Source organism: Coregonus lavaretus, assembly GCF_964263955.1.
Source record: "Coregonus lavaretus genome assembly, chromosome: 8".
In the NCBI taxonomy this organism is placed as follows: domain Eukaryota; kingdom Metazoa; phylum Chordata; class Actinopteri; order Salmoniformes; family Salmonidae; genus Coregonus; species Coregonus lavaretus.
This window is the reverse complement of record NC_139995.1, coordinates 45,604,809-45,615,310: the sequence shown is the minus strand read 5'-3', so window position 1 is coordinate 45,615,310 and position 10,502 is coordinate 45,604,809.

Genomic DNA, 10,502 nt, shown 5'->3' with positions numbered 1-10,502 from the left:
AATAATTGTGAAATTGCACACTTTAGGACAATGTGGACGACTTCGGACTCTGCACCCAGCGGTTTCCAAAGCTAGTGTGGCATGTTAAATTTGTTTCCTTCCCATGAATTTGGCTCCAGCCTTGGAACGGTTTGGGCTATTAGTAATTATGACCCCATTCCAGGTCGCAGTTGTAAATGAGAACCTGTTCTCAACTGGCTTACCTGGTTAAATAAAGGTGAAATAAAAAAATAAAAAAATAAAAGCTAAGACTCTCAGGAACATACAGTATCTTCTGTTCTAAGAAAGATGAAATACACAATGATTGCCTGATCTTTCTTCTGCTTTCCTGAATTTTCCAATATCTGTATGACGCACTTCATTCACTTGAAAGCATACTTAATTCAGACTTCAATTTGGCATTACCTGATTTAACATATCTTTGTGTTATTTATATGGCCAGATACAAAAGTTTCATCAAATAATTTGTACAGATTTGTTTCAGATACGCTCAGGGTCCTAAAATAGAAAATAAAATAGTGTAATGTTATCACTGTTTTAAAACAAATGTGTTAATAGGGCAGTAAATATATACTGAACAAAAATATAAATCCAACATGCAACAATTTCAACGATTTTGCTGAGTTACAGTTCATATAAGGATATCAGTCAATTTAACTAAATAAATTAGGCCCTAATCTATGGATTTCACATGACTGGGCAGGGGCGCAGCCATGGGTGGGCCTGGGATGGCATAGGCCCACCCACTTGAAAGCCAGGCCGACCCACTGGGGACCCAGACCCAGCCAATCAGAATGAGTTTTTCTCCACAAAAAGGCTTTATTACAGACAGAAATGTATGAAAATGCTCACTAACAGGGATGTAAGTAAATTTGTGCACAAAACTTGAGAGAAATAAGCTTGTTGTGCGTATGGAAAATTTCGGGGATATTTTTTTTCAGCTCATGGGACCAGCACTTTACATGTTATGTTTATATTTTTGTTCAGTGTAGTACAGAAAATGCATGTATTCAGTGGAATGCACTGTACGTCGGCATTGTAAAGGCCTGCCTAGTGCTGAGAAATTAGTGCTTTTTGGTAACCATCATTTATTCACATTACTTGACTTTAATCAAACATTTCAGTTGTTGTGTCTATTACATTTGTTTTATTTGATGACTTTATTATTTCATTCCAAGTCATCATCTCTAAAGAGCTGCTGCCTATACTCTCTGACAATATCACTATTTTAGTAGTTCATCAAAGTAAATACTTTCATGACTGCTGAAGATCAACTGTCAATCACTTAGATCATGTATTTTCAGGTAGAGATAAATCACATATCTGTTTGTATGTGGCCTTTAGCAGACGTGGATAACTGCAGTGCAGACATGACATACTATTCACCCCAAAAACTATTTTTATATTCCCCCTCTGAAAAGCAAACATGGGCCAAACGCCATCATCACCACCACCACCATCAAAGGGTAAGAGACATATGACATATCTCTAAAATATACTTATAGTGATTAAATCGGCTCTGCATTGACAACAGTCCCAAGGCAGTACATATCATTCACTGTAGTCTACTCTCATTTATTGTGTGTCATTGTAATCAAAATCCTCAAATTCTTTAGAAAATTAGAGATGGGGGTATTGGAATCTGGAAAACAACAATTAAGTTAATTTAATCAAAATGTGTCCCATGTGTGTCACACAGAATTTGACCAAGAATGGAGAGGAACATGTTGGAGGTAAGTACACAGTAAATTTTGAAGTGTTAAAGTAACACTTAAAGAGTTAAATTTAACACTATTTCTGAGTGTATATGGTCCCACCCTGAAATAGTGTTAATTTGACTCTTTTCATAGTGTTAACATTTTAGAGTTAAATTAACTCTAAATAGAGTAAAAATTTAACACTCGCTTACACTGAATAGTGTTATTTTAATTTTACACTAAAGGTTAAATAACACTGGAGAGTGTAAATATTACCCTTGGAAGAGTTAATCATTTACTCTTCTAAAATAACAAATCAACTCTGATTGAGTTTGATTCCAGTCCAGTTTAACACTGCATGGAGTTGACACTCAAGGTTAAAATAACTCTGATAAGTGTTGATGTTACACACTATTGTGTTGATAATTGACTATCTTGCAGTGAAAAACAAGCTCAAATAGAGTCAAATTCTAACACCGTATAGTGTCACGGAAATAAATCTCAGCAGTATTCATTTTACACTTTTTTAGTGTCAAATTACACCAAATACTCCATTAAGTGAGTAAAAATCACAACTTACCACAAAATAATGCATTTCAAATTTTTATTAACAGCTCAACTATGTCAGGCTAAAATATATTAAGAATACAAATCCCTTTTTAAAACATTGACCTTAGGTTTCCATAAAATGGCAATAGGGAACAACATACAAGGAGGAATCTGTCGTTCCATACTTCATTTGAACATCAAAAGGTTTAAAGTAACACAGTTCAGTAATGTTGATCACCTTTTGAACCCTGTCTGGATGCATCCTGACCTTAAAGGCATAGTAATGGTAATCAAAACACACTGTTTCCATCAGTTTTCCACAGAGCAATACACAGTCATCTTTCACAGCAATAATTTTGATTTTACAAAATACAGGCATCTCAAATGCTACCTCAGTACAGATAATGAAGTCACGGCGGTACTCTGTACCATGATGTTTGATCCACTTGGCAGAAAACACACTGGTAGACAATACAGACCCAAATTTTAAAGCAATCTCGGGACCTTCTTTGAGCTCACTAAGTGTTACCATCTTCCCCGAACCTAAAGTTAATCTTTCCTTGCTAAAGGACTCTCGATACATTGCCATACAACTTTGGTGCTTTTTGGCTAATGTTTTTGTTACATTTTTAAAGCTTTTTAATTGCTTCTTAAAAAAATTATGTTTAGCTTCATAACGCATGCACCACATGTGCAGAACTGGGCCGATGTTTTTTATATTACGAGGGTAATGAATCATGAAGTGATGCTTTGGTAAGAGATTGATTGCAGGAAACAACTGCTTGAAGAGCTGATGATGATCAATGATTAAATGTTTGAGGTAAATGGTCATGCCTTCTGTAAGGACTGGGGAAAATACAATGTTAACAATGTGTAGAAGCAAAAGTAGAAGATGCCAGTGCTGGTCATCTGACTGTATTAAATCACCAAATAGCAAAGGCATATTACGTAATAAGCACCAAGACTGTATAGCATTCAACCCCAAATCATTACTTCCATCAAACAACTTTACTCTAGGTGGACGGTTTCGCTGCTGATTGTATCCATAGTCAAAAGCATGTATTCTACCAGCCAGTTGTTCAGCATTTAGGAAGTTTTCCTTAATGTACTGCAGGACAAGTTTGACTTCAAACTGAGCAACTCCTTCTAAAATATCGTGCATTATATCTACAGAAAAATTGTTGGCTGTATTAAAATACTGTAGTGAATTCAGCAGACAAATGCGTTTGACACCATAGATATGAGGTAGTGTAGGATCTGTTTGTAAAGTTTGACAGTGCAGTTTGTGCATCTCGATAGTTCGTAGTACAACTTTTGGATCATCTTCACAGAACACAGTTTGAAAACAATCTTTCTCAAGGAGACAGAAACGACAACAATACCTTGCCCCAAATGACTCCACAAAGCCAAATAAACCATGCAACCCAAGATTATCACCAGTGACCTGAACTATGGTACCGTGAATCACATCTTTCAATCTGGGAACTTTAAGTCCCTCTGTCTCGAGTACTTTAAGATCACTGACAAGTGGCTCAAGTATCAAATTAAAACCATAACGCTTGATGTCCTGCGCATGGAAAAGAGCACCCAAATGAATATTTATCAATGATGAATTAAAGATTGGGGGAAAATTCCTTAATGTAAAGTATATAGCACCTAATTTGTGTATACCCTTTTTAGACCCCAAGGGGTTTGCTGTTTCAAAGTCGTCATAAAATAGCTGGATCTGTATGGCATCTTTTTCTATAGAGAATAAGGGACTTTTTTTAAAATAGGCGGCATCTCTCAAGTCTGCATACACACCTTCCTTGGGCATGTGCCTGGGCTTGAACATGTCTGCAAGTTCTGGGTTTTGAAAAATGGCCTTTAGTGTTTCTAAAATAGGAATATATGCAAACTTGTCAGTTACAACGACCTGATCGTATGTCCCAGTTGTTTTGTTTCTTCTGCTGTCAAATCTTGTGCCAAGCACCTTTTCAACAGGTTCTACGATTCCCCATTTCTCTTTGAAGTGTTTATTTCGTTTAGCTTCTGAATTTAAGGGTGTGAAAGGGTTTTCCAACTTTTGCAAAGATTGTTCTATTCTGTTCTTATTTTCAGTTTCCTGTGGAGATAAGCACTGCAAAGCTGCATCTGTAGCTTGACTTTGAATCTCAAAAAACACTTCTTCCATGGAGGAAACAAAACTATTTACAGTAGATTGACTTAATCCAGCTGCTTTTAGTTGTGCAACAGCAGAGGCACACATATCTAGAGTGCTCCTGTTGGACTTTTTCAACAGAGTAGATGTGGCTACCTCGTGTTCATTAACTGTCCGTGACGTTGTAGCTGTCTCCTCTACATTAGTGGTCACTGCCTCTCCAATGCTGCTTAAATAAACATCAGGGTCAACCTGTTGGTCAATATACTCAGTGTGTTTTGTGTTTAAATGTTTCCTAAAACCAGAAAACGTACCAAACGCACAGCCACATCCAGTCTGAGCACATTTAAGCCGGAGATTTTTTCCAGGCAAGTAACCGTGAACTAATCGTAAATGCCTAACAAGCATATTTGAACTCGATAACTCAGCCTGACAAACAAAACACTTCATGTTCGAGGAGAAACTTCAAGCACTAATGAAGTAACCTCGCCCTGATTTCAGCAACACGAGGGCTCTCTTTGACCTTGCCAGCATCGATGCTGTACACTGTAGTTTGGATGAAAGTGTACATGTTGTGGAGCATGGTGTTGTAGGATGTGCCAAACACAAAATGTGCCTTAAATAGTTCGTCAAAAGCAACAAGAGAAGAGGTTGACCTGCAAGGTATGGCATTCTTGTCGATAATGATGAAGAACTGGTGGATTGCATTCTTCTTAACTCCAACAGCTAGGAGATAGGGCTGAGCGCTAGTAGTGATGGCATCGAGATGCTCTTGAATGTTTGTTCCGGTCTGCGAAGACAAATGAGGGAAAACTGTAGTTAATGGCCAAGTAGTTGTAGAATATGCAGAAAGAGCCAATACACTACTCTTATTGAATATGAATATTGAATGAATACTTGTAGCCTAATATTAGGTGTTCATACCACAAATTAGAAAAAATACAAACCTTCTTGAATACCACAAGATGTTTCTCTGCTTGGGATGCGGAAACCTTTCCTGGTCTCTTCCGACCCTGAGCGGAGGGTGGAATCAGGTGTATAAGCAGTAAAACCGATGACAGATCACTGTCCCAACCTGTAACAACACAAGTTCAATGTTAACACACTTCAGTTACGTTGTTTTCTTTACAAAAGACCCCCCAGACAGACAGCAGTTCTACATCACAAGAAGTTCTCTAACTAAAACATCCACAGGGCTGAGTCAAATCTCAAAAGTTTTGTTCAATATACTGCTACAGAACGTACTCGTAAATCTTTCACAGATCCAGCTTCTTAGTATTATGTTGATATTTAAATGTTTACACATAATGTTGATATTGCAATACAACACAAAAGGTAGGCTTACAAGCATCTTACCAAAGTCAACATCCAATTCAGTGCCATCCTCAGGAGGATCAGCTGCCAGCAAGAGTTCTTCAAGCTCACTTGTGGATGGAAGCTTTCTGCATTGTTTGATGATCTTTTTCTTGAACGTGACCGGCCACCTTTCCAGAAGCTTGCTTGAGGTATCCTCTCCGAACATTAGAACAAAATCCTGTTCAACCTGGAGTGGGGTGGTGTTGGTGACAATTTCAGTTATTTGACAGCCAATCAAATTGTATTGCGTGCTAGTTTAGCTAGCTAGTATCACTACAATGTCTTACAAAACAATTCACTTGTCATAGTATTTTCAAAATAACATAATTACCAAGCTTTTGACGTCTTTAAAACGTGGAAACTCAGACAGTATGTTGCTTGACTGCTGGGGGTCGAGGATCATTTTGCGGCGATACACAAACGTCAGTTCCATTTTCTTCTTGATTGTGTCTGCATCAGCAGAATGTTTCATCAGTGAGATTGCTTTGTTGCACTCATCATCAGTCAGGGCAGTCTCTGGAACAAACTGGGATTCTCGTCTGACAGTCGGTCCTCCAGACATGTCTTCACCAGTTGATCCTTTGGCTGATTCTACACAACACGGGAAAATTTCAATCATGTCAAAAGTTTTAGTAGCCTGGCTAACTTTTAAAGGAAGTACTCCACTGTAAAATATACTTTTTGAGCTGTAAACTAAATGATATGAATGATATGTTTGATGCTAGGGAGTGTGGCAAGCTGGTTTAGCCAAGGCCAAATGGGAAGAAGGCCAAATTACAGGTGTTGGCCATCTGAGGGGCAGAGGACAGCAAAGGGGGGGGGTGGTTACATGATATATATGAATGTATATGGAGCGTGATAAAAAGGTGACCTTGAAATTGTGGCGTTAATGGCGACGCAAGGAAAAAATGTGGGTGCACCTACATTTTGTGCTGGTGCACCTAAATAAAAAAGTTAGGCGCACAAGTGCAACCAAGACAAAAAGTTAGTGTGGAGCCCTGCATCAATGCTGGTGTTAATATTGACATTATTTCTTCACAATTTATGAAATCTGCAGTTTGTGGGTTGAAAAATGTATGAAAATGCCATCTACTGGTTTAAATCACCCTAAAGTTTGCAAGGCCAGTTTGCCAGGGGTTGCCTCGACCAGTCAGTGTCGAGGCAACCCCCCCTTATGTCACAGTCCTTTGTAGGTCTCTGATGCATATTTTCTTTAAATTTGCTAAGAGGGAGGGAGCTAGCAGAATTGAAGGATGTAGTTACACATTATACTATATGTCTGAGAAATAGTGCAACAAATGCAATTATTGATCTAGCAACTGTTTTGTTCCATACATTTTCCAGTATTACCTCCGAATGATGATCGCCTGTCTTTGGCGGTGCCTCTCTGAATAGTTTTAATCCTCCAGGCCAAGTACCCAGTTCCACTCTCGCCATCATAATAATGCTCCTTGAAGGATGAAAGGATAACAAAAATGGATACTTCATTGAAAACAACATGGTCTGGTAGGATTCAAAAACTTCCAATAGCATTTAACATTACAACTATTACTGTGTGCAACTCACATAGCCATTCTTAGAGAATGGGTCACTGAGGTACGGGAATAAGGTCACTATTCCTTTGGCATACATTTCTTTCACCTGTCTGGGTGGAGATGTACTGCAAAATTGAAGAAGAAAGGATTGTGCAGTCATATTCACTTAGATTCAGATTTAGATTTACAGATTGAGAACACAAGGACTATTAACAAATTACCCATTCTTTTCTGTCATGTCAGCTGCCAGCATGTTCACCATTTTGCGTCTTGTTTCATCCGTCAAGGACTTGGTTCGGTTGTATTCATTTATTATACGTTCCCCACCGGTTTTGTTGGTAAGAGCTGATTCCACCAACTTAAAACAAAATGCATAACAATTCTGCATGTTATGTCCACTGCAAATAAACTGGAAATAAACTAATATGATGTCAGAGGATGTCCCGATCCAATCTCAAAGATTGCAAGTGCTACAAAAATCCAATGAAAAAGCCAATAATGGTAAGAAACTCCCTCCAGACAGCGACAATAACTTGAATGTACTCGAAGTGTGCACTGTATTATCAATAAATAAATAAAAGTATCTGATCAGGACTCAATATCAGCAGATACTTTTTTTAATCGGATAGGGCGCTTAAAAAAACTTGATCGGGACATCCCTAATCAGGACTTCAAAAATGTTTTGAAACCATGTAATTTACAATGTATATTAATGTAATTTTAATTCTCTGAGAACAGATTCAAGAACAGAATTTAAAATGTCAGAATTGTCTTACTTGCTTGCCTTCTGTATCCAGCCTCTGGCGTTTTCTGGAGGGGCTATCTGAAATAATGACTGTATCCTCAGAGTCCAAGGTATCAAGGGATGATGGTTGGGATTGCTCAGAAGAGGCCACCATGGAGACAGATTCTAACCATGATTTTTAGAAGAAAAAGAATTATATATAGTTCCCTCATAATCTAAGACACTTATTTAATAGACACCATGAACTTCATAAAACAAAGAAATAACGTATTCATTAATTAGTCTAATTAACTGAAACAAACCTGAGTCATATTTGATGGTTAGCACCCCAGTTGAGGGATCCTTTATAATATCCTCAAAAACATCATCATCCAATTCAGTCCCTGAACTGTCAACAATTTTCACACCTTCTGTTACAGCTGGGACACCAAACTTTGCAAATGCTAGAAAAAACAGGGATAAAAGCTTGTGTAAACAAAAGTAAATCATTATTTATATAATAATTTCACTGTGTACACCTACCTTACCCTATAAAATAGGTTTTAAACAAACACTATTAAGTGATTAAAATGTTTTTTTTTGTAGCATCATAACTATACCTTAAGCAATGCATCCACAATTAAAGTGTAGTTACCAAGGGCAAAACAGAAGAAATTTAGACGTACAAAAATGGACCAGTTCCAAAAACCTGAGAACTTAACATGTCCCATCATTTTAGGAATATTCCAGTATATCAATTTTAAACAGCTAAATTCAGACAGTTATTACTAACATTGTCAAATTCTTACCTGCAATCAAAAAGTCTTTCAGATTTGGCTCAGTTATTCTGACAAATTTTTGGACATCTCCAAGTTTAGCTTTAAGCAGCATGCTCCCTGCAAATAGTATCAGTACAATTTCTCACAGTTAAAAAGTTGATGGTCTTATTTTAGCAGTATTTCCTCAAATATAAGAAAAAATATTGTTTCAAGCCACCAAAGTGCTGAGAAATGATCAGCACTTTTGCAGAAATGGCCAGTTAAATTGAAGTTACTGTCAAACACATTAAAAAGGATAACGTCTGATTTTCATCCTTGTAACATTAATGTTACCGCCTTGCCCGCACAATTACTGCAATTGTTGGGTCTTGGTATATTATAGAGTGTGGTCTAGACCTACTCTGTCTGTAAAGTGTCTTGAGATAACTCTTGTTATGATTTGACAATATAAATAACATTGAATTGAATAATGTTAGCTAAACGTTACACCATAAGTGTGTGCTAAGATAGTGCTTAAGTATTTTAACAGTACTGCTGCTGCTTTGAAACCCGAAAGTCATTTTGTATAATATCCAGGAAAAAAATAAAGGCACACCGCTTAAGCAGTGTCCAAGGTTAATGTCTACCCGCCGTTAACATAATAAATCCATGCCACCCGCACATAGTTAGCCAGTCAAGCTAACGTAGCTAACTGTAGCTAGTTTAGCCAACTCCCCTTAGTCTTTGCTATGTTCCTGTAATATCTGAACGTTAACAAGAAGTACACAATCCCCCCTCCACGTTGTATTAACATAACTTACAATAAATCGGGCTGACATTGTCTAGTTTGAACGTTATGTTCGTCAGTTAATGTTAATTAACGTTAGCTTAATACTGCTGGCACATGGACTGGACAGAAGTCAGTCACAACATGTTAACGTTAGCCTTTTTAAAATTCGACATTTTAAGACCTAAAACCAACTAGAGTGCACTGTTAGCAACGATATAAAGTAATTCTTAAATGCTGCTTCTGTTAAAATGACAAATAATGTGTGTATAGTCGCTTAGGAGAAACTTACCGCAGTCATTCCACATGAAGAAAATGGCGCCGTGAAAATGTGTGGTCCGTTTGAGACGAGTCGTAGGTGGGCGGAGCTTTCCAGAGTACGTCTGACACTGCGTCTTTTAACAACGTACTTTTTCACCAACACTGGGCGGTATCTTACTCCAACTGTTGTAGTAATAACTCTGTAAGAGTCAATGTACTTTGACACTGCATATTTAACACTATGGAATTTACTGTGTAGCCTACTATACTGTCTACCCAAATAGGGAGGATGAAGGAGTTGCGCTCCCTCACCTTTTTCAATTTTAGAAAACACAGAGCTGGTAAAACTATTTCTGGAAAAATTAATTCTGATAAATTCTAAATAAAGTATTTAAAATCACCATAAAAAATCCATGAAAAACGTTAGAATGACAAACCAAATAAATATGTATAGCAGCCTAGAGATAGGTAAATGGTGATTTCTTCCCTGTCTTCTCTCTGGCGGTGGCGAGAATGATGAAGAATATAGGGAACGTGTGTACTGCGGAGGCCCGTCGGAGGCTTGACCATTTAAACCAAATTCATCATGTGTCTGCCTTGAAGTTCATAAAACTCCATGGACTCCATCTTGCGCAGTGGAATCCAGAACAATATGTGACCACTTGGTTACGGTGACACCGTTCCGCCGAGGACAC